The following is a 22,081-nucleotide window of genomic DNA, read 5'->3' on the forward strand; positions in this document are numbered from 1 at the left end:
TGCAGACCTACTAAACTGGTTTTCAATTAATCTCCTTCAAGAAACAATACTACTAGGTGACTTTAATATTGATTGGAACATGTGCAAACAAACTAATCCATCTACCATTATTAACCTGCACGGATTCCATCAAACCATTAACTCCACAACTAAAACAAATAAAAACAATAACAAAGAAACCATACTCGACTGGATCTTGACTAATAGTCCCCAACAAAAGTACTCAGCAGGTACCCTCCCAGACGACCTTAGTGACCACTCTCTCACATACATCATTAGGCACAAAACTCATCTAACAACACCTCCCCTAATTTACTTATCTTGCAGCAAAAAACATTTTAACCTTCATCAGTTTCAAAACGAACTTAGCTTAATTAACTGGTCACCTCTAAAAACTCTCCCAATAGATGACGCTGTTAACCACTTTAATAATACCTTTCTTACTATTCTCGATCATCATGCCCCCATCCGTTCTATACGAATGAAATCTAAGACAGCTCAATGGCTTACAACCAACACCAAACAACTTATCCTTAGTAGGAATAAAGCCTGGACTAAATGGCGAACCACTAAAGACTCTTTTGATCACCTTAGCTTCAAACAAAAGGAACATGACTAAGCTTGCTATCATACAAGATAAAAGAACTATTATACAGCTACAGCAATCCTCCCACCACCAACCACAAAAATTTTGGAAATCAATTAACTCACTACTATCCCCAAGGTCGAACTCCCAACCCACTAGGCTCTTGCCCTGACTCTCCCCTACAAACAGCTAATGCATTCAATAACTTCTTTACTTCAACCATACTTAAACTAGCCAACCAACAAAGCCCACCCTCATTACTAGGTAACACTAGCTGCACTCCACCTCTATTTCAACTTAAACCCATACCCACTTCCTATATTCTAAATTTACTTTAGAAACTCAAACCCTCAACCCCCTCAGGTGACAAATTGCCAGCTGAATATCTCCAGCTAGGTGCTATAGCTATTGCCTACCCTATCTCTATTCTAATCAACAGAACCATAAAAAGAAGTACTATACCCTCACTCTGGAAAATCTCCCACATCATCCCTCTCTTCAAGCGATTCATTTGAGTACTCTAACTACCGCCCTATAGCACTGCTATCTCCTATTGCTAAAATAATGGAGAAATGCATCCACAAACAGCTTTTAAATCACCTCCTATCTAATAATCTTCTAGCTACTTGCCAACATGGCTTTCGTCCCTACCACAGCACCACCACAGCCTTATTATCCTTCATAGACTCCATTAATATAAACCGGAATAACAATCTTCTTTCATCAGCATTCTTTGTTGACCTGTCAAAAGCCTTTGACATGGTGAATCACCAACTCCTCCTACATTGTTTAAAATCTCTCTCTCTTAATAATCTTGCCTTAAGCTGGTTTACTTCCTATCTTCAGAATCGGAAACAAGCTGTTTTATGGAACAACAATCTTTCCGAACTTCTCCCCACCACTTTAGGAGTACCTCAGGGCTCCATCTTAGGTCCTCTTTTATTTTCCATCTTTATTAACGACCTGAATCTTGCCACTCCACTAACTACTTGCATTCAGTGCGCGATGACACCACCATCATCTGCTCTGCCACAACCCAAGCTGACCTCCACTCACTTACTCAAAAAACTTTTACCACCATTGAACAATGGTTCTCCAATCACTGCCTTCTCTTAAACCCTAAGAAAACTAAACTTCTCCTCTTCTCACCCACACACCTGTCTCCCCCTATTAGTTTCACACTTACTTCTAACAATGGCACCCTTATCTCTCCTGACCAAACAACCAAACTTTTAGGAGTTACTATTGACAACCTACTTAAATTTGATGTTCATATCAACTCTATCATAAAAGCAACTAACAGAAAATTAGGTTCTCTCTACAGAATCAAATATTTCTTAACTCCTGAAGCAAGAACTACCATAGCCAGAACATATCTTATCTCTACTCTACTATATGCATCCCCCATATATACTAATCTTTCTAAACATAACATCAATAGGCTTACAACAGCCTACAACAACATTGCCAAATTTGCCACTGCCTCTCCATATAAAACACATCACTGCCTAAACCTCCTTAACCTAGGGTGGCTGGACTTACCTCACCTAATTCAATACTATCAGCTTACAATTGCCCATAAAGCCCTTCACCACCCGGAAAATACACCAATGCTCTCCACACTGATAAAACCCTATAACAACCTAAAAGCCCTACGCTCTTCCAATAAAATACTGATTCAAACTTCTCTATCAAAGAATACAGCAGGTGACTCTATATTTTCCAACTCAGTTGGTAAAGTTTGGAATCAACTTCCTCCAGACCTTATAGCCCAAACTTCTATCACACTATTTAAAACTCAACTGAAACATTTTCTAACCAATCACAGGCTTTGCTCTTGCAATTACCCTAGCTGATCATACCTTCTCCTGCATCCTTTGCACTGTCTCCCAACTCTATTTCTCCGTCTTATTTTTCATCTCTACCTTTTTAAACTACTTAATTACTTCTGTCTCATATTTTATATACCTGTACTGAGGAAATTTGATAGTTGATGTATTCACCTTTTTGAACTTACTGAAAAGATAGCCTAAATGCCTGTTTTAGTTGTGTCTTAAATTCCCTATGTATTTTGAATGCCTGTTTTAGTCGTGTCTTAAACTCCCTATGTACTTTGAATGTACTTTTGTTATTATGCATTAGATAGTGGAGCTTTTCTCCTCGGGCCTCCACTGAAAATGGACATGTATCCAGTTGCACTAGCCCGGTTAACAAATGTAAAATAAAATAAATAAATATGTCTCATATTTTGCATATCTTGGTCATTTCCTTATAAAGTTTGTGGATTTTCTGGCAAATCAGGGAAAGCTGCAGTCACAAAATAATGATGCCATACAGCTGAGTTTAAGATTTCACAGCACTCCATACAGCATCCTAATGCAAAGCTGTTATGATAGCAAGTGTTTAAGCATATAAACACAGTAGCTGTCCCTGATTTTGGTCCATTGTCCTTCATTATTTTAGCTTTCTCCTTAATTATGTACAGATGCAGTCATATTGGCGTTGCGGGCAGAGTGACTATGGATAAATAAGTAACATTAACTCTTGCTTCTTCTGGCTTTTTCCCGGTTAGGGGTCGCCACAGTGGATCACCTGTCCACTCATGATTGGCAGTGAGGTTTTACAGTGTCAAGTTGCCAGCCCGGTGCCCAACCTTCCATAGAAGGCACACACACACACACTCACACCTAGGGCCAATTTAGAGTGTCCAATCCACCTACTGCATGTCTTTGGGAAGTGGGAATAAACCGGAGCACCTGGAGGAAACCCATGTGACCACAGGGAGGACATGTAGACTCCACACAGAAGGCACCCCAGCTGAGGATCGAACAGGAGAACCTCTTGCTGTGAGGCAACAATGCTAACCACTGCACCACCGTGGCCGCCCCGACATTAACTCTTACTAATAAGGTAAAAGCCTGGATGGGTGCTGAAATGCTGTATTGTCAAGAGGGTATGTAAGAACAGAGCTCAAATTCGACACATATTAACCAATGCGAACTTGTTCTAAATTCACATTGCTCTTCTCGTTGGGAGGGACAAGAAGTAAATAAATAACTCTTTACAAACATGCTTGAAATGTAGACAGAGGAGAAGACACAACTGAGAATGGGAAGACACTGTTAAATCACTGCACTTTGCATTCAGAAAATACACCCCTGGGATTCCACCTGTGTCCCTGCTGGACAGTGGCATAGGGTGCTGACTTGTTGGAACATGGGCTACAATCTTGACTAGGCTGGTAAGGGCCTCAGAACCAATAGTCTAGTAACTTCCTATGATCCTAAGAGAAGTATGGCAGGTGCTGTGAGTAGCATATTTTCCTGATAGCAGTGAGCTGACAAAATAAATCCTTGTATGGCAGTTATTATGTATGTATTCATTCATTTGACTGCAGTCAGATAATCTGTGTGTTTAGGGGAGGGGTGTGGAGACTCTTAATTATCTCTGGTTTCACAGAATTTCTCTATGATATTTTTTTGTCTCATATTTTGGTCTGTTATTTGTAAAGTTTGATGCTTTTTAGAAAATGAGTGAGGATTGTAGTCAGTAAATAGTGATGACAGACATTTGAGTTTCAGGATTAATAGCTTTCAAAAAAGACTGGCAAGTATATGAAGGCAGTACCTGTCCTCAAGATAGGTTCTTTGACCAGAATTATTCTTCTAAGAGGTTAAGACTGGTGTGCGGGCATGGGGGTTTACAGTGGGATGTATATTGTATTCTCACCGAAGTAAGCTGAGAGGATAAATTTCTAGCTGTCAGTTATTTATGTATTTATTCATTCATTCATTCATTTGCTTGATCCAGTGAATCATCTGAGGTATATAGTCAAATCTTAGAAGTGGCTGTAATTAATGCTCATATCTGTGTGTGTGTGTGTGTGTGTGTGTGTGTGTGTGTGTGTGTGTGTGTGTGTGTGTGTGTGTGTGTATGCATATATTTTGGTCTGTTTATAGTAAATTGTTTTTTCCCCTCTGGCAAATCAATAATGACAACAGTCACTAAATAATGAGAAAAGTTTGAGTTTAAAATTTAAAGGCCTTCATAAAAACTAGCTAATGCAAAACATGTTATTCTAGAAAGTTTCTAAGTATGTAAAGGCAATGGCTAGCACTGATTTTAGTCCTTTGTCTGCCATTGTTTTTATCATTCTCCCTGAGTGTGTGCATCTTTCAGCTTTTTTCCCGGGGTCGCCACACATGAGGAACTCCGGTCCGATGAATGATTGTAGAGTTTTGGTAGGTTTAGCTTGCCTTGGACAACCTTCAATGACCTTCAATGAAGGAACACCCATTCCCCATAGTAGACACTTTAACTGGAGAACTTTGAAATCGAACACTGTCTGGGCGTCTAACTGTGCTGCACAAGCCGCACCGCAGCACCACGCCCTTGTAATGGGGGGAATTTGCAATAGGTAACAATGTATTCTAACAGCAGAGAAATGAGCATGTAAAAAATTCCTGTGATGCAGTTATTTAGGTTCATAGTTCATAGGTTGGTATTAGGCTATAGGCCCTAGGGCTTATACAAGCCTAGCCATAACAATTCCCTGGCTATTTCTTCCCACAGTATTTAAAACACAATCAAACATATGAAGTGTACAGTCATAGTCATACAAGACGCTGTAACTGATGGTCACATCTGTATTTGTTGGAGATTTTGAATCAATTACTGTGGCCATTTTTTATTACTTTTATTTTATTACATTCTGATACGTGAGATATGTATAATCAATAAATCTGTCTTTAGTTACTGGACATAGGGGTTGTCTGTTAATGAAAGTGATTGACACTGTTGTCATTTATTCAAAATAAGCAGTTATTATTCTGAGTCTGCAGAAGTAGTTTGCACCATTTTTTTCACCTTCTATCATAGTCAGACTTCAGTATTGTACTCAATAAGAGGCTTTCTGTGGAGGTCTATGCAGGATGTCTGTGACAGCAGCTGCTCTTTGGAAGAGTGTCACATCAAGTAAGGGTGCCATCTATCAGTGTTCGGTTCTTTCACTGAGTCTTTGGTTCCTATAATCCTTCCTTCTTTGTGGAGTCTGCATGTACTGCTTGTCCCTGTGTAAATTTCATCTATGAGTTTTGTTTTTTTCTCCACACTCAGTTGTATAATATATGCCTCTTGGCATTTTTGTTCTTTTACTTTTCATCCCTACCTAACATGGTGGTACACAGTAGCTTGCTCTCTTTTTGAGGGGGTAGGAATGCAGGTAGTATTCCTAGATAGGATTTATATTAACCTTGCATTTATCTTCTCATTTTACTGCAGAGTTACAGTTTTCTTAGCTTTTATCATTAAGCTTTAGACACAACTTATTTCTCCTTGAAAGAAAAATAAGACTGAATATTCCTCACTTTATGATTATTATTATTATTATTATTATTATTATTATTATTATTAATTATTATTATTACTATCATTATTTTGTATTGTTAAGGCCTTAATTAATGAGCTCTAACATGCACTTCTGAACATCTAGAACTCTATGACTTCTGAGGAGGCTAATGACCCAAGACCCCCAGATTAATTCAGTTGTTTCTTCCATACTTAATTACAGTACAGGTTTGTTCAGTTACCAAGTATTAAAAGGATGAGGGCAGTTAAAATGTAAGACAAAGTATAACAAATGGAGAAAGAAGTCATCTATGCGGATGGTTTGATCCCAGGATGAAAAGAAAACAGAGGAGGCACTGAAGTCCAGAGGTGACTATGGGCAACAGGCAACTTTGTCAAGGGTTCCATTTTCCCTAAGACTGGTCTTGCTGATTACAGCCATACGTTTAATCAATAAAGTGGCTATAAAGCGTGGTTATATACTGAGGTAGTCTGACGATGAAACTGAATGATCCCATCTATTGTTTGACCACAGGTAATGGATATTCACTTGCTGCTGTAGAACTCTGCTGCATTGCATTTGCTCCCACATATCAGTTGCTTCCTGTAGCCCCCCAACCCTCACCCTCCTTTGAAGTCACAAGCTAATACTGATACTCTGTAAGCATCCTAAGGCTAAGGTTACAGGAAGGATGAAAATGTAATAAAGGCAGAATAATTTAAATATAATATGAAGGCACAGAAGAAGAAAAAAGAACAAAGGGATATAGGAAATTAGTCAGCTTTACTGTGAGACTGAAAGCAGTACTCTTAACTTGAAGAATTCAGAATGAACTGTCAAGTGTTTTTAATAAGCTCTGGATAGATTTGGCATAAAAAGCAAGGGTAGTAGTGGGGTAGTTGTGTTATATGTCAGAAAAGAAGCACTGGTACTAATGGAAGCAGGGGGGTATACGCCAGTTTAGGAGCCAATACTATTTTATTAAATGCTGTTCTGGTTTCCGAGAAAGAGTCTTAAAAATGCTGTGTGAAGCTATAGGTTCATAGGTTCATACTAGGCTATCTGCCCTAGGGCATTTATAAGCCTAGCCAGAGTGTGTGTGGCTTTCGCCACCCCTTAGGATGAGAATACTACGCCCATTTAGGGTTTAGTTTACTGTGCCTCTGTCTAGTAGTGACACAGAGATGTCTCCCATCCACTCGTCAAGATTTCTCTTGAAAAGAGTCAGTGAGGGGCTCTGCCTAACATGGACTGGGATTCTGTTCCAGAGTGTAGGGAGCCTCTGGGTTATGAATCTGTCCCTCCAGCACATCCTATTTATTTCTGTGTTGAGGTTCAAATCTCTCGCTCTCGTGGCTCTGGTGGATTTGGATTTTCTGAGGTGGAGCATGTCCATTAATTCTGGATTGGACATGGCCTTGTACATCAGGCATAGATTGCCTCTGAGTAGGCGGTACGTGACTGAATAGAGCTGGAGTTTCTTCAGCCGGGCAGCATATGACATATGTTTGAGACCCTTGATCCTCTTGGTGAGGTACTTTTGGGGTCTTTCTAACTGCTGCAGGTGTCGGGTAAGGTACATCCCAAATGGGGCATTGTACTCAATTATGGGCCTGATAAGGGAAGAGTATAGGGGCACAATGACCTCTCTTGATCTAGATGTGAATCCTTTCATGATAAGGTGGGTACTATAGAAGGTCTTCCTAACCACCTTGGCAATGTGAGTGTCAAATGAGAGGTTCCTGTCAACTTGGGTCTCTAGGTCCCTGATTACTTCTTCTGTACTTAATGGATTACTACCTATGTGGTAATTTGTGGGTACTTTGTTTTTCCCAAAGGGTATGACTATACATTTTTTGGCGTTCAGTTTAAGGCCATGGCTCTGGCACCAGTTATCCATTTCTATGAGGCCTTTCTGAAGGATGCTTGTGTCTGCTGGAGTATCAATTATGGTGCCCAGTTTGCAGTCATCTGCGAACTTTGTCAGCCACAATCTTCCTATGTTTGCTTGCACCTCGGAAAAATAAATGCCGAGCAAGAGGGGTCCCAGGACCGAGCCCTGTGGGACACCACTTGTGACTGGCTTAGAGTCTGACATGGCTCCAGCAATTCTGACCTTGTGGGTTCTGTCCTTGAGCCAGTTTGCAACCCATCTTATGACATATGGGTTTACATTTAAGCTGGTGAGCTTGTCTATGATTCCAGAGTGGGGTATTGTGTCGAAGGCTTTTGCAAGATCAAGGTAGGCTGTGTGAACTGCCTTACCATCATCAATGGCCTTAGTGACTGTTTCAAAAAAGTCGACCAGGTTCAAAAGGCAGGATCTGCCCTTGACAAAGCCAAATTGGGTAGGATCCAGTGTCTGTAGGTCCCCAATGTCTTTGTTTATGAGTTCCATAATGATCCTCTCCATAGCTTTGCAGACCAGGCTTGTCAAGCTTATGGGGTGGTAATTTCCAGGGTCCGTAGAAGCACCTCCTTTGTGGAGTGGGACCACTGTTGCTGTATGCCATTCTTTGGGTACATATCCTGTAGTAAGGCTAAGATTAAACAGCAGCCTTATGTGCGGCTTTAGTTCCTCTTGGAGTTCATGTAGCACGCAACCCGGGACACTGTCTGGTCCCATTGATGCTGTGTTTTTAGCTTTGGCTCTCACCTGGGTGTCTGAGATGTCAGGGAGGCTACACTCTGCTGGGATAGATATTTCCCCTTTTGGGGGGGAGGGGGGGTTTCCACTGAACCTGTCTGCCAGTATGTTGGCAATGTCTGTGGGTTCAGTGTATTTTTTGTCATTTTGGACTTGGGAGTTTCCACCCAGGTTTCTAACATAACTAAAGAAGGCCTTGTGATTGTCTCTAGTGTCTTTTGCGATTTTTCTCTCAAAGTTGGCCTTGGATGATTTTATGAGTGATCATAGTTTTTTGCTAGTACTGATCAGAGATGCCTTCCCTTTTGGGGATTTTGCTCTGTCATGTAGTAGCTTCCTCTTCATGTTGTAAAGCTTGTTAATGGCTGGGGTCCACCAGACAGGACACCTGCCTTTGGGGGAGTGGGTCTTGGTTTTATTTGGGATTGCATGATCCATGCATTCTTGAAGGTGTCTGTAGAAAGCGTTTATAAAGGATTCAGCGGTGTGGGCTGTGGTTTCCACTGGCCCAGGGGCCTTGAAGGATACCACTTCAGTCTTAAGAAGTGTGAAGTCAGCTTTTGAGAAATTCTTCACTGTGGTCTTTTGTGCTGGGGGTGGGGTGGGATGTGGATTTCCAGTGAGATTAATTTATGGTCTGATCTCACCAATGAGGGGTATACTTCCGGTGTGGAGCATTGTGTCCCCATGTTTGTGATGATCAAGTCTAGTATATTATCTCCTCTTGTGGGAGTGGTGACTAGTTGTTCCATTGCATTTGAGTTTATGAATTCTAGGAACCTTTGGGCTAGGGTGTTGGGGCTTGAGTAATGCTCCCAGTCTATGTTTGGATAGTTGAAGTCTCCCAATATGATGGTATTTGGAGAGACATTCATACTTTCCAGTGTCTTCAGGAAGGCTGAGTGGGGTTCCTGAGTTTGAGAGGGTGGTCTGTAGCATGCTACAAATTGTAGGGCAGTTTTGCCTACGGTTAGTTGCACCTGGATGGTCTCCGATGCTTCGTGCATTGCCACTAACCTGGAGGTGTGGGTATCTTTGATGAATATGGATACTCCCCCTCTTTTTGTGGTTCGGTCCAAGTTTTGAGGCTGAAAAGCATGATATGAGGTATAACCTGGTAGTGCTGGGGTGCTCTCAGGAGCCTTGAACCAGGTTTCAGTCACTGCACAGACATCGATGTTCTCCATACTGAGGAGGGCTTCGAGAGCATGCATCTTGAGGTTTAGACTTCTGGCGTTGAGCAGCATTACCCTTAGTTTTTTTCCACTTGTGTTTTCTAGGGAGGTGGGTTTGTCTTTTGAGCCTTGCCTAAAAAAGGAACTATGGGGGTGGCAAGAGCTTTGGTGAATATCCAGAAGCCCAGGGGTGACAGGTGCAAGCCGTCCCTTGTGAAGCAGTGTAGCTTGTCAAGCATGTCATCCCAAGCAGGCAGACATTGGATCCCCTTAGAATGGCACCAGTAATTGAGCCAATTGTTAAAGCTGATCATTTTGTCTTTGTACTGTGGCATCATTCTTGGTGAGGGTAAGATGCTGCTCTGGGTCAGGGTCATACCAGCCTGGGCTACATAATCAGAGAGCTCCACTGTCTCTTTTCATGTAGTCCAGGGAGGTACGTCTCAGGTCATTTACACCGGCATGGACAATGACTGAGTCATATTTGTACTTGCTTTGGAGTGACCTGAGTGCTTGTGTTATGTGGTGGATTCTAGCGCCCGGCAGGCAGCTTACTGTAACCTTTTCCTTGTTCAGTCTGGTGAGCGGGACGTCAGTGTGTCTGACTATGGAGTCACCTATTACAAGTGTATCAGGCATGTTGTTTGGCCTTAAGGGCTGTGACTGTTTGGCACACTGACTTTGTGAACTATGTGTTGCATGTGCTATGTTTTGAGGTAGTGGTTGCTTGGATGTCTGCTTTGGAGGCCTCTGTTGTTTTGGTAGATTTTAATTAGAGCCTCCGAGTATGTTTTTGTGTGTTTATGTGTTTGGTTTGTAGTTGTGATAGGTCTATGTGAGACTGGGTTTGTGGTGTGTGTGGTTACCTTCTCCTCCTGACTGGTTTTGCCAGTACTGAGTCGAGGGAGCTCAGCCTCCAGTTTGACTATATAGTTGCATCTCTCACATATATTTGTATTTGTTGGGAGGAGGAGAGGGTTGTCTGTGTACATGAGGCAGTTGTAACATTGCCTCAAGATTCCCGGATTCACCATCTGAACTGGAGTGGATGCCAGTAAATGACCCTTCGACATGCTAGAATAGTGTAAGGGATTGCTGTGTAACTGAGTCAGAAAGGACCTATAGGGAAATGGGTACTTAAGGGGATTGTAGGTGGATGTAGTGCTTTCTTTTTGTTTAAGAGTGCTTTACCTGTGTAAAAATGCTTTAGGAGCAAGTGCTGGGCTTTTCAGATAGAGAATAGACTGTTTAGATTGAAAGTAGAGCAGTTCTAAGGGAAACACTGAAGAGCAGACTTAGCAGAGCCAGAAATAGTTTAAACCTGATTAACCGGCACTGCCCAATGCTGCGCTATGTGCAACTTCACGCAAAATCGCACAAAAATGTGCTAAAGCGGGCTTTATAGCAGGGGGTTAGAAAGAGCTAGGAAATAGCCCAAAACGGCCAGTAAACTACAAGTTGCTGGGCTGGAACCACTCCTTTAGGGACAAATAGGCTGCTCAGTGCTCCCCACTCCCACTGGTGAACAAAGAAGCTTCCTCCTATCCAAATAAGGATATGGACAATACAGGAACTATGACACAGCCCAGAGATCAGCAAAATCTGAAGACTGGACTATTCTAGTTCAGTAAAGGCGGGAAAACAAGGATATTTTTTGGGGTTTTTTTTTTTTCACAAACAGATAAAAAATAGATACAGTAACAAACAGTAAATGCTTTAAATCAGCTAGCGCACTTGAGTGTGTAGCCTACCAGTTAATTTAAGCAAAAAACAAACTTTTAAAGTGCAAAACAGTTTAGAAACAAACAGAAATACAGTGAATCAACTTGCAGAGCTAGTTTAGTAATACAAATTTGCTTTTTAGGCAAAATACAGCATCGAAGGGTGTATTGCATCTAAGGGTGCAGTGAAAGAAAGATAGCTTGATGTCAAGATACTTAGAAGCCTAGGTATTGGCATTAGTTACATTTACTCAATGAGGATTGTCATAACTCTAGCTGCAGTTCCAAATTAGTGGCTTTGAGTTTGGAGAAGTTAATGCTGTGATTTTTATTAATTAACTAAATGATGGTGAGACTGAGATCATGCCATAAAAATTAATTAATAGTGTTAACATCCTGATTATACATGGGGATCTTACAATCAGTTTGTGTAATTGTATTCAGCTATATAATAAAATAAGTAAAATAATTTCAAAATAAAAAGATGAGGCCATAAAATTGAAACTTGAATGGTGCCATGGTCAGAGAGATAATGCTATTTTTTCTAATTAAACAGAAACTTGAACAGTGCCATGGATATAGAGATAATGGTGATTTTTTTTAATTCAAGTAGTGCTGTTTGTGAAGTAGCCAAAGAACCACTCTGGGGAATATCCCTTAAGCCCAGGGAATGGGAGAAGGTTAACTATACAAGTGGACAACATTACAGGAAACTATGAAGTGATGTTGGTAAAGATTATAGACTTGAATTTTCAACTTTGATCCATGCTTTGATATGTAACTACTTGAGATCCATTAGTGAGAAAAAATAGAGATATGGGAGTGGACCACCTTCTTAGAACTGCGTCCTTTAACCCAAAGAAGGCCACATATCTAATTATTCTTCTAGCTGTGTAAAAGTAATGGAATCAATGCATCTGGTGAGACAGATTAAAGTCTATAGGAATGGAATGGTAGTTAGGATGGCCACGGTGGTGCAGCAGTAGCGTTGTCACCTCACAGCAAGAGACTCTCCGGTTCGATCTTCGGCTGGGGTGTCTTCTGTGTGGAGTCTGCATGTCCTCCCTGCAGTCATGTGGGTTTCCTCCGGGTGCTCCACTTTCCTCCCACACCCTCAAAGACATGCTGCAAGTGGATTGGACACACTAAAATTGGCCCTAGGTGTGAGTGCGTGCATGTGTGTGCCTTCCTTGGAAGGTTGGGCACTGGGCTGGCAACTCGACACAGTAAAACTCCACTGCTAATCATGAGCGGACAAGGTGATCCACTGTTGTGACCCCTAACCAGGAAAAGCTGAAAGAGAGAGAGAGAGGAATGGAATGGTAGTTATCTAACAATGAAATAATGTCAGACTTCAGGAAAAGTGATACCAACTAGTTCTAATAATCACTGAATCATTTCAAAGGGAGATGGCAAAGCAGGTATACTAGGGAAAAAAGGCACAGTACCTAATGATTTTTATGAAGCAGGGTTGAAGTTTTCTGCTCCTGGGCTGCTAATATGATGACATTTAACAAGAAACCTCTTGATTTTAGATGGAGAGTTTTTTTATTGGAGGGGGTTCAACTAAGCACCTGATGGGCTTAAGAATCAGAGAGGATCTGACAAAAAATTGAAACAAAAAGAAGTACAGGAAGTGGGGGGCTGTAAGGAGAGGGTGGGGTGAAATACCAGAAGCTGGGGAGTGGTAATGAACTGTAATGAGGAAAGATTAGACAAGTTATGAAAAAAAAAAGTTAGGGGGATCTGAGCAGTGAGTGCAGTAAGATATGCGAAACAGAATTGTAGGAAGGTTGGCTTCTAGTTTGAAAGTTTATGTGCCCCCTCAATTATTTGAGTTTACTGATGAGTAATGCTTACTTCTTGCTGAAGTAGGTATTTTGTGTGCTTTGAGTTCATTCGACAGACTTTTATGAGCTGTTCCAAATGGCAGATGTCAACTGTCTAATTGGTTATTTTAGAAGTACCTACAGGTTTCATCTATTTACCACAGTTGGTTATAACATTTTTAGTGTATTAGCCAAAAAGCTGCCTCAGGAAATCCTTCTGCACAAGGCTTCTGTTAATAGTACAGAATAGTGGTGACTAGGGAATAGATCATTACAGTTCACAATGTTGAAAGATCCACTGCTGAAGAGTAGGAAGAGTTGATGATGAGTGTTCTTAAGAGAAATAAGCCAAATGGCTTTCTTATTTTGTCACTGAGCATTATTATGAAAATGCACTGTTTGCTGAGGATAGAGTAGTAGACTGTGACAGTGGTGGTCACATCAGGAATGACTGCTGCAATTCAGTCAGCAATGTACAATTCTTATGTAGGAAGAGTCTGGTGTGTGTGTGTGTGTGTGTGTGTGTGTGTGTGTGTGTGTGTGTGTGTGTGTGTGTGTGTGTGTGTGTCTGTGCGCCCTATTAATCTGAGTGAAATTAGTGCAGGTGCTGCACCAGTTAAAGCTGAATTCCACTACTATTAATCTGTGATACTTAAACATGGAGTAGTAAGAATTTGCACTGAGTTCCTAACATACTGTTCCATAATACTTAATGATAGAGAAATAAGAACTTGCAGTAAGTTCCTGATATAGTTTTCTATAATACTAAATAATAGAGAAGTAAGAATTTGCAGTAAGTCCCTAACATACGGTCAAATAAGAATTTGCAGTAAGTCCCTAACATACTGTTTCATGCCACAAAATATTAACTTTTTAATCATGCTGCTTTGACTTCAGATACTTTGCTGGAAATTAAGTACACAAAGGCAGCCTATGTAAACTAGGTTATGGTATTAGCATCCTCTGAAATTCTTTCATCCCAATAAGAGCAGAACTCAGCCCAGTGATATCAAAAATGCCACCTGCCATGACACTGGAAAAGATAAGCCACCCTCTGGCATTTATGACCCACTCTGCTATTAAATGCCATCAGTGTGGCCTTGCAATTCTCCTTATTCATTCTATTTATGGGGGTAAGTGTATAGACAGAGGGAGAGTACAGTGGGTAACTCAAACATTGCTACCTGCCAAATTCCTGAAATCCATGATAAAGATCTGATATGTCTGTGGCAAGGAAATTGGATGCTTGGCAGCAGGTAAATAAATGTTCTTTTTCAAGAAAAATGAGGAGACTGCCACTTTGTATGACAGATGTAATTAACTATTAAAAAAAATTAAATACACTTAAAACAAACTGCATCATCGCTGCAAATATCTTTCTAGCACCTTGCTCCCCTCCAGCCCTGCAATAACAACTCAGAAATAAATCATGAATACCCGATGAAAACGACTTTGGTGGAGACTGGAGATGATAAGTAACATCACTAGATGTAAAGAACATGTAACACAGGAAGGTATACATTATCTTTCTTATCTGTAAATAGATTCATGTCATGTTAAACTGAAACTACTTCTTAAGACATGCTTCTCAAGAGTAATGGAACGAACATGCAAGACATAATATTATTATATAATGCCAGTAAAATAATGTAAGCAATAAATTCTGTAAACACTATAATTTTGTGACGTGACTGGCCAAAGCAACTACATTACACTAATAAAAGAGAGAACACAAAGCCACTGAACTGAATGCTAACTCTGAAAAGATTTAGAAGCATAAATGATTGTTTACTGCACTACATATTACTTTTGGTCTTTGCTCAAGCCTACTTTGATACTATTAGAGTGATTGCAACAGAGTAATTAGTGTGAGAGATCAGATGGAGGGTGCTGCATGTGATTAGAGTGATTGCAACAGAGTAACCAGGGTGAGAGATCAGATGGAGGGTGTTGCATGTGATTAGAGTTATTGCAACAGAGTAACTAGTGTGAGAGATCAGATGGAGGGTGTTGCATGTGATTAGAGTTATTGCAACAGATTAACCAGTGAGAGAGATCAGATGTAGGGTATTGCATGTGATTAAATTGACTGCAACATAGTAACTAGTGAGAGACATCAGATGGAGGGTGCTGCATGTGATTAGAGTGATTGCAACAGAGTAAGCAGTGACAGAGATCAGATGTAGGGTATTGCATGTGATTAAAGTGACTGCAACATAGTAACTAGTGAGAGAGATCAGATGGAGGGTACTGCATGTTATTAGAGTGATTGCAACAGAGTAACCAGTGTGAGAGATCAGATGGAAGGTGCTACATGTGATTAGAGTGATTTCAACAGAGTAGCCAGTGTGAGAGATCAGATGGACTGTGCTGCATGTGATTAGAGTAATTGCAACAGATTAACCAGTGTGAGAGATCAGATGGAGGGTGCTGCATGTGATTAGAGTGATTGCAACAGAACAACCAGTGTGAGAAATCAGATGAAGGGTGCTGCATGTGATTAAAGTGATTGCAACAGAGTAACCCATGTGAGAGATCAGATGGAGGGTGCTGCATGTGATTAGAGTGATTGCAACAGAGTAAGCAATGTGAGAGATCAGATAGAACATGCTGTGTGTGACACTAGGCAAGAGTCAAGACTGGAGCGAGAAAGAAGGAAACTGATCATGAGACTGGCCAGTTGCCAGACCTTTTGTCTACTGTCCAATATACCTCCTCAACAGCCATTGGACTCTCATATTGGGGAAGCATCACATATCTCATCAATTGATCCTAGCAATATTTTTAGGAGATGTCTCTCCCAGACAATCACTCCAGGAAATAAATAGCAACATTACAATCCCCACCATCCCACGCTGTGATATTTGTGCATTTTATAAAGTTTTGCACTTGAATTCTGTATTTTAACATTTATTTGATGTCATCATTGCATTTGACTGTTGTGCTGAGTCCAGATGCATCCACATCTGAAGATCTAAAACTATAGTTCTTAATTGCAAATTAAGTTGTTTATTACTTGTGCTACTCTGATATCTGTTCACATTGTCTGAGCTTCTTATTCCACTATAGTGCTTAAGTTGTTACAGTTTGTTCCTGCAGTTCTGCTTGGTTTATTAGTTGCAACTAGGCTAGTTTCTGCTTTTTGGGAACTAGATAGTGTTTTGACATTAAGAATTCTTTGGTCTGCTTGACTGTGGCAGCAGAGGGTAACAAAGTCCCGAGCTGGGATTCACTGTTTGAACCCCCGAAGAGAGTTGTTATGATTGGCTGAGAGATAGGTTATTTGTTTTGAGACTTTCTATGTCTCTATGACATCATTGGATTTGTGTGATGTTGCTCATTCGACAGCAATGGTTAGTAGTGCTCTGTGTTGATGCGGATATCCTATATAACTACCCCAGAAAATTTCTCAGTACTTAGTTGTGCAGAGAGCAGCTAGTTTGCACACTGAGAAGCATCCTGCCTTCAGGCTTGGTGTTATGGAGTCTATATAGGGATCTCCACTTCTAGGGCAACCAAGCTAAGCAGCTGTAACCTCTTCAACACCATTCCCCTTGTAGAACACATAATAAGAACCCATTGCCATAGTCATGCACTTTCCTGCTATCTTTGCAGCTTGCCTAGTAGATATGGGCATTCTGAGGCAATGCAACAATTGCCTCATGTGTACTGACAACCACCTAATTCTTCAACAAATGGATACTGTATGTGAGAGATATAGTTATACAATGTAACTGGAGGCAAGGTTCTCATATACAAGTGCATATAATGCCAAACAGGTTGCCAGAAACAGCCACACTGTACCCCTCCCTCACATAGTAAGGACCATACACATGGACCAACATTTACTGAGGCTCTTAAATATAATCTCCAGAGAAACCACAAAGACCTTCTAGACACTCACTCTAAAACAAGTATCCTCTGCAACCTCTAGAGCACTCCACAAAAACACCACCAAACACGACACATACTTTCACATCCCACAGTGTCTCAACTTCTAATTCCATAACGCATACCACCCCACAACCCAACCCAACCTTATGGTGACAGGAGACCCCATTGTGAGACTTAAAGATGTCCCACTCACCAGGCTAAGTAAGAAGAGAGTCACAATCAGCTGTCTATCAGGGGCCAGGATCCACCAAATTATGCATGCAGTCACATCATTGGATTGCAAATACCAGTATAACTCATCGTAGCTCATGTGAGTGTAAATGAGCCGAGATGTACCTCCCTGGGTGATGGAGCTCTCAGATTATATGTTTGAGGCTGATATGACCCTAGCATTGAGCAGCAGTCTATCATCTTGAAGGGTAATGCCACAATCTGAACAGAAGATAATTGAGTTTAATAATTGGCTTAGCTTTGCTGTCACTCCAAAGAGGTACAGTATATGTCAACATGGGAGGATATGGTCAGCAGACCACACTGATTTGCCAGGGATGGTCTGCACCTATCCCTGCTAGGCTTTTCAATATTAGCTAAAACATTGTCCTTCTCCACTTTTTATGCTATGTCACACTGACAAAAATTCTGACATAAGAAAGCCAGCCCTAGAAAATCTAAAGGTGTTACTGTCAATGCCAGGAGCTTAAACAAGAGACTGCACTCCCTCCAAGTTCTCCTCACCTTGAAGAATGTACACATTTTGTGCACTTACTGAGACACGGTTTAAAGCCATTGCAGTGCAGGTGTACAGCGCCTTCCACACATTTAGAACAGCTACTGTACAGTAAGAGATAAAAGGTGGAGGTGTCTTGATTTACATCAAAAGCAATAATGCCTCAAGTCTGGTCAAACAGAATGATGTGCTTGAGGTTCTCCACATCCAAATCACTAAGGCAAACCCAGCTATTAAGTGATAACCTGTCGAAATGTCAAGCCCCCTCCCACAAGCCCTGTGAACAATGCTGCCTATTCAGACCTGTTCATAAAGACTCTGTACAATCTTATTAATAGATGCATAGAGGCAGCTGTACCTACCAGCAATAAAAAAAAAAAAAAAAAAAACAAGAAACAAACCGTCCTGGTCGAATCACAATATAAATAGGTTGTACAAGAAAAGGAGGAAAATAATGGCGAAAATAAGGAAGTTCAATGCCCCGCAGGATAAAAACATCTCCCATCGATTTAAACAAGCTCCTCCGAGGGCTAATGGCCAAATCTGAGGTAAAAAAAACTCCCCAGGCCAAGACCAACCATAAGGCTTTCTTCAGCACTGTCCATGGCCTAAAACGCTGTACAAAACAATGTGGAAAAGTAATTGTAAATGGAGGCCTCTACACTGGGCCAAAACATACTGCAAATCTACTAAATGACAAATTCAGCTCCAGTTTTAGTCTTCTCTCTCCCCCTGTCACTCCTCAGGAAATACCTTCAAACATGCCCCCACCCCACTGCCATTAGACAGCAGGTCTTCGATGCACTCTCCAAGGCCAAGAATACTGTGTCAATTGGCCCTGATAAAATCCTAGGGTGCCCCCTAAATAACATGAAGTATGACCTATCAGGACTAGTAGAATCACTGTTTAACCATAGCCTCCAGACAGGTTTTATATCATGCTAATAGAGATCTGCTATGGTCATTCCTCTGCAGAAAGGTGGGCCATCCACAGACCTCAGAAACTACAGACTCGTAAGTCTGACAAGTCTCATATGCAAAGCCATGGAAAGAATCATCATGGAAATGATTAACAATGACATAAGAAATCTTCAGACACTGAATCCAACCCAGTTTGGTTTTGTGGAAGGCAGATACTGCCTGCTCTGCCTGATAGATTTCTTTGAGAAGGCCACCAAGGCAATGGTCTAGGGCAGAATATGGTGTATATCGCCTACTTTAATCTGGTTAAGGCATTTAATCCAATATCCCATTTCAGCATTGTAGATAAACTCATGGAATCAGGTATAAACACCTATGTCACCCCATGGATAGCAGGATGGCTCTCAGATAGGACACAAGATGTTAGAATAGGGGAGTCCACCTCCACAAAGAGGCTGGTGACTAGCAGAGTTGCTTAGGGCTTTCTGCTGAGTTCGCTTCTTTTCAACATCTATTTACCTGAAGTCAAGGTCAATGTTAGGGGCTCTGACTGACCAGGTTTGCTGACAATTGCAAGCTACGTGCAGTCATAGAAGTCCCAAAGATATAAATTTTCTCTAGGAAGGGCTTATTCAAACAAATGACTGGTGTCAGAACCATGGTCTGAAAACAATACCAAGAAATGCATAATAGTGTCCTTTAAGAAATCAGTTGTCCCTTGAAAATACTTCATTGATAATTGACAATGCACTTCTAAGAGTAGATCCAGTAGTCAAGGATTTAGGAACACATGTAGATAGTAACCTGACCTTCAACTCTCATGTGTTTACTGTAGCAAGGAAATCATTCTGTGTTGCAGAACCTATAGGCAAGGGCATGGCATCTAGGTCCAAGGAAGTCAGTGTTCCACTTTATTCAGCCCTTATGAAACCAGTCACTGAGTACAACACTCCTTTCAGTATGTACCTGACTAGGCACATGCAACAACTGAAATGTCCACAGAAATTTATTGCAAAAAGAATACAGGACATAAACATCCAGTCCTGTGTGGATCGCCTCAAAGCCCTATCTTTGTACCCAGACTCCTATAGACTGCTGAGGGGTGGTTTATGCCTGGTGTACAAGGCATTCCTGGATCCCACTCTAATGGACCTTCTACCCAGCTGCAAAAGAAATAGCATGACAACTGATTCAGAGTTTCATATGTGTGTACTAGACTACTGATTACTTTTTAAGCCTATCCATGCATCTGAAATCTCTGGCTAGTTCTAATATCCTTGGTAAGTATAAGCAGGGACTTTGGAAATGAAGCATTTACAAACATGAGCCTAGCAAATTAACAATTTATAGGCTGCCTCTGTCCATTAGAGACATAGGTGCCAAACCAGGGATGAATTCCCTATTGCCTATCCAATTGTTACACTTGAACTGGATTAGGGAGGAACGTTGTTTCACATGGATAGGCTACCTATTCCAGAGAAGGGGTAGTCTCTGAGATACATACCTGTATCTCCAGCAGGTCATATTTACATCACAGGCAAGGTGTAAATCTTTAGAATGGGTTTGTGGATAAACAGGAGGTCCATCAGAATGGAGTCTGGCAATGCCTTATATATTGGTCACAGATCTTTCCTCAGCAGCCAGTAGGAGATAGAATACAGAGATAGGGCCCTGAGACAGTCTGCATAGGACATGTTATATACGCCCTGTATTCATTCAGTGAGGAACCTCTGCGGACATTCCAACTGTTGGCTTTGCCCGGTTAGATACATACCAAAGGGAGTACTGTACTCAATGATAGGTCTGATGAATGCCAAATACAGTGGAACAATGACCTTCTTGGACCTAAATGTCATACCTTTGTTTATAATTTACACAACATAAAATTATTTCCTCACTACCATGGACGCATGATGGTCAAAGGCTAGTTTATTTTCTACATGTGTCTCCAGGTCCCTGACTACTGGGTCAGCTCTTTGGGATGTGTTGTCAATATGGTAGTTACCAGGGATAGATGACCTTCTGAAGGATACTATCATGCATTCATTGTCATTTAATTTAAGTCCATGGCTGTGACATCAGTTATTTGTCTGTGTCATCCTTTCCCGGAGAACATTAGTGTCAGTGGGGGATTCTATGACTGTTCCTAATTTGCAATCATCTGCAAATTCAGTCAGCCTGAGGCCCTTGACACTGGCTTTGACTTCATGGAAGCAGATGCCAAAAAGCAGCTGTCACAGGACTGATCCTTGAGGGACTCCACTGGTGACTGGCCACTTTGTAGAGGTAGACTTCCCAGTTCTAACTTCCTGTGTCCCATCTGTAAGAGAGCTGGCTATCCACTACTGAGCTTGTCAACAATGCCTGAGTGAGATACTGTGTCCAATGCCTTAACCAGGTCAAGGTAGGTAGTGTGAACCATTTTTGCCCGCGTCTATTCCTTTGGTGACCTTCTCAAAGAAGTCCATCAAGTTAAGGAGGCATGACCTACCCTTGATGAAATCAAGTTGGGTGGAGTCCAGTGTCTGCAGGTATCCTATGTCATTATTAGTCATTTCTATAATAATTCTTTCCATGGCTTTGCATATGAGACTAGTGAGACTTATGGGTCTGTAGTTTCCAAGGTCTGTAGATGGACCACTTTTGTGCAGAGGAATAACAGTTGCTGTTTTCCATTTTTGAGGCAATAAGCCTGTTTAGAGGGTATGGTTATACAGTGATACCAGGCAATCTGATAGGTCAATTTTTATGGTATTTAGAAGGCAGCCTGGGATAGTGTTGGGGCCCATCAATACAGTGTTCTTGGCCTTAGAGAAATCATGGAGGACCTGTTCTCTAGTGATACCAGGGGAGTCATATTTCATTGTATTTCCTGAGAGGAGTCTGTGAGGAAGAGAGGGGTAATGTTAGACCTGAATTTGTCTGGTTTTACTATATCTCTGGCTTAGTATAGGTGGCGCCATTAATAATGAGCTCTGCACACAATTGTGCATTGCCACTTGAGCTGCAGACAAAACCAAATAATGCCTTGTGGTTGTCCTTGGTCTGCGATGCCAAATTTACCTCAATTTTGGGTTTGGTAGACTTTATTTGTCCTCTGAGTCATTTGTTTAGTTTGATTGGAGTGTTTTTACCTTGCTGAATGCTACATCTCGTAATTTTTGCCATGTTCTATTATATAGCTTATCGATGTTGTGATTCCACCAGAGTGGTTTGTTTTCGGAGTTAGTTCAG

The sequence above is a fragment of the Protopterus annectens genome, chromosome 5.part1 (genome assembly GCF_019279795.1).
Source record: "Protopterus annectens isolate FY-2018-M chromosome 5.part1, PAN1.0, whole genome shotgun sequence".
Taxonomy (NCBI): Eukaryota; Metazoa; Chordata; order Ceratodontiformes; family Protopteridae; genus Protopterus; species Protopterus annectens.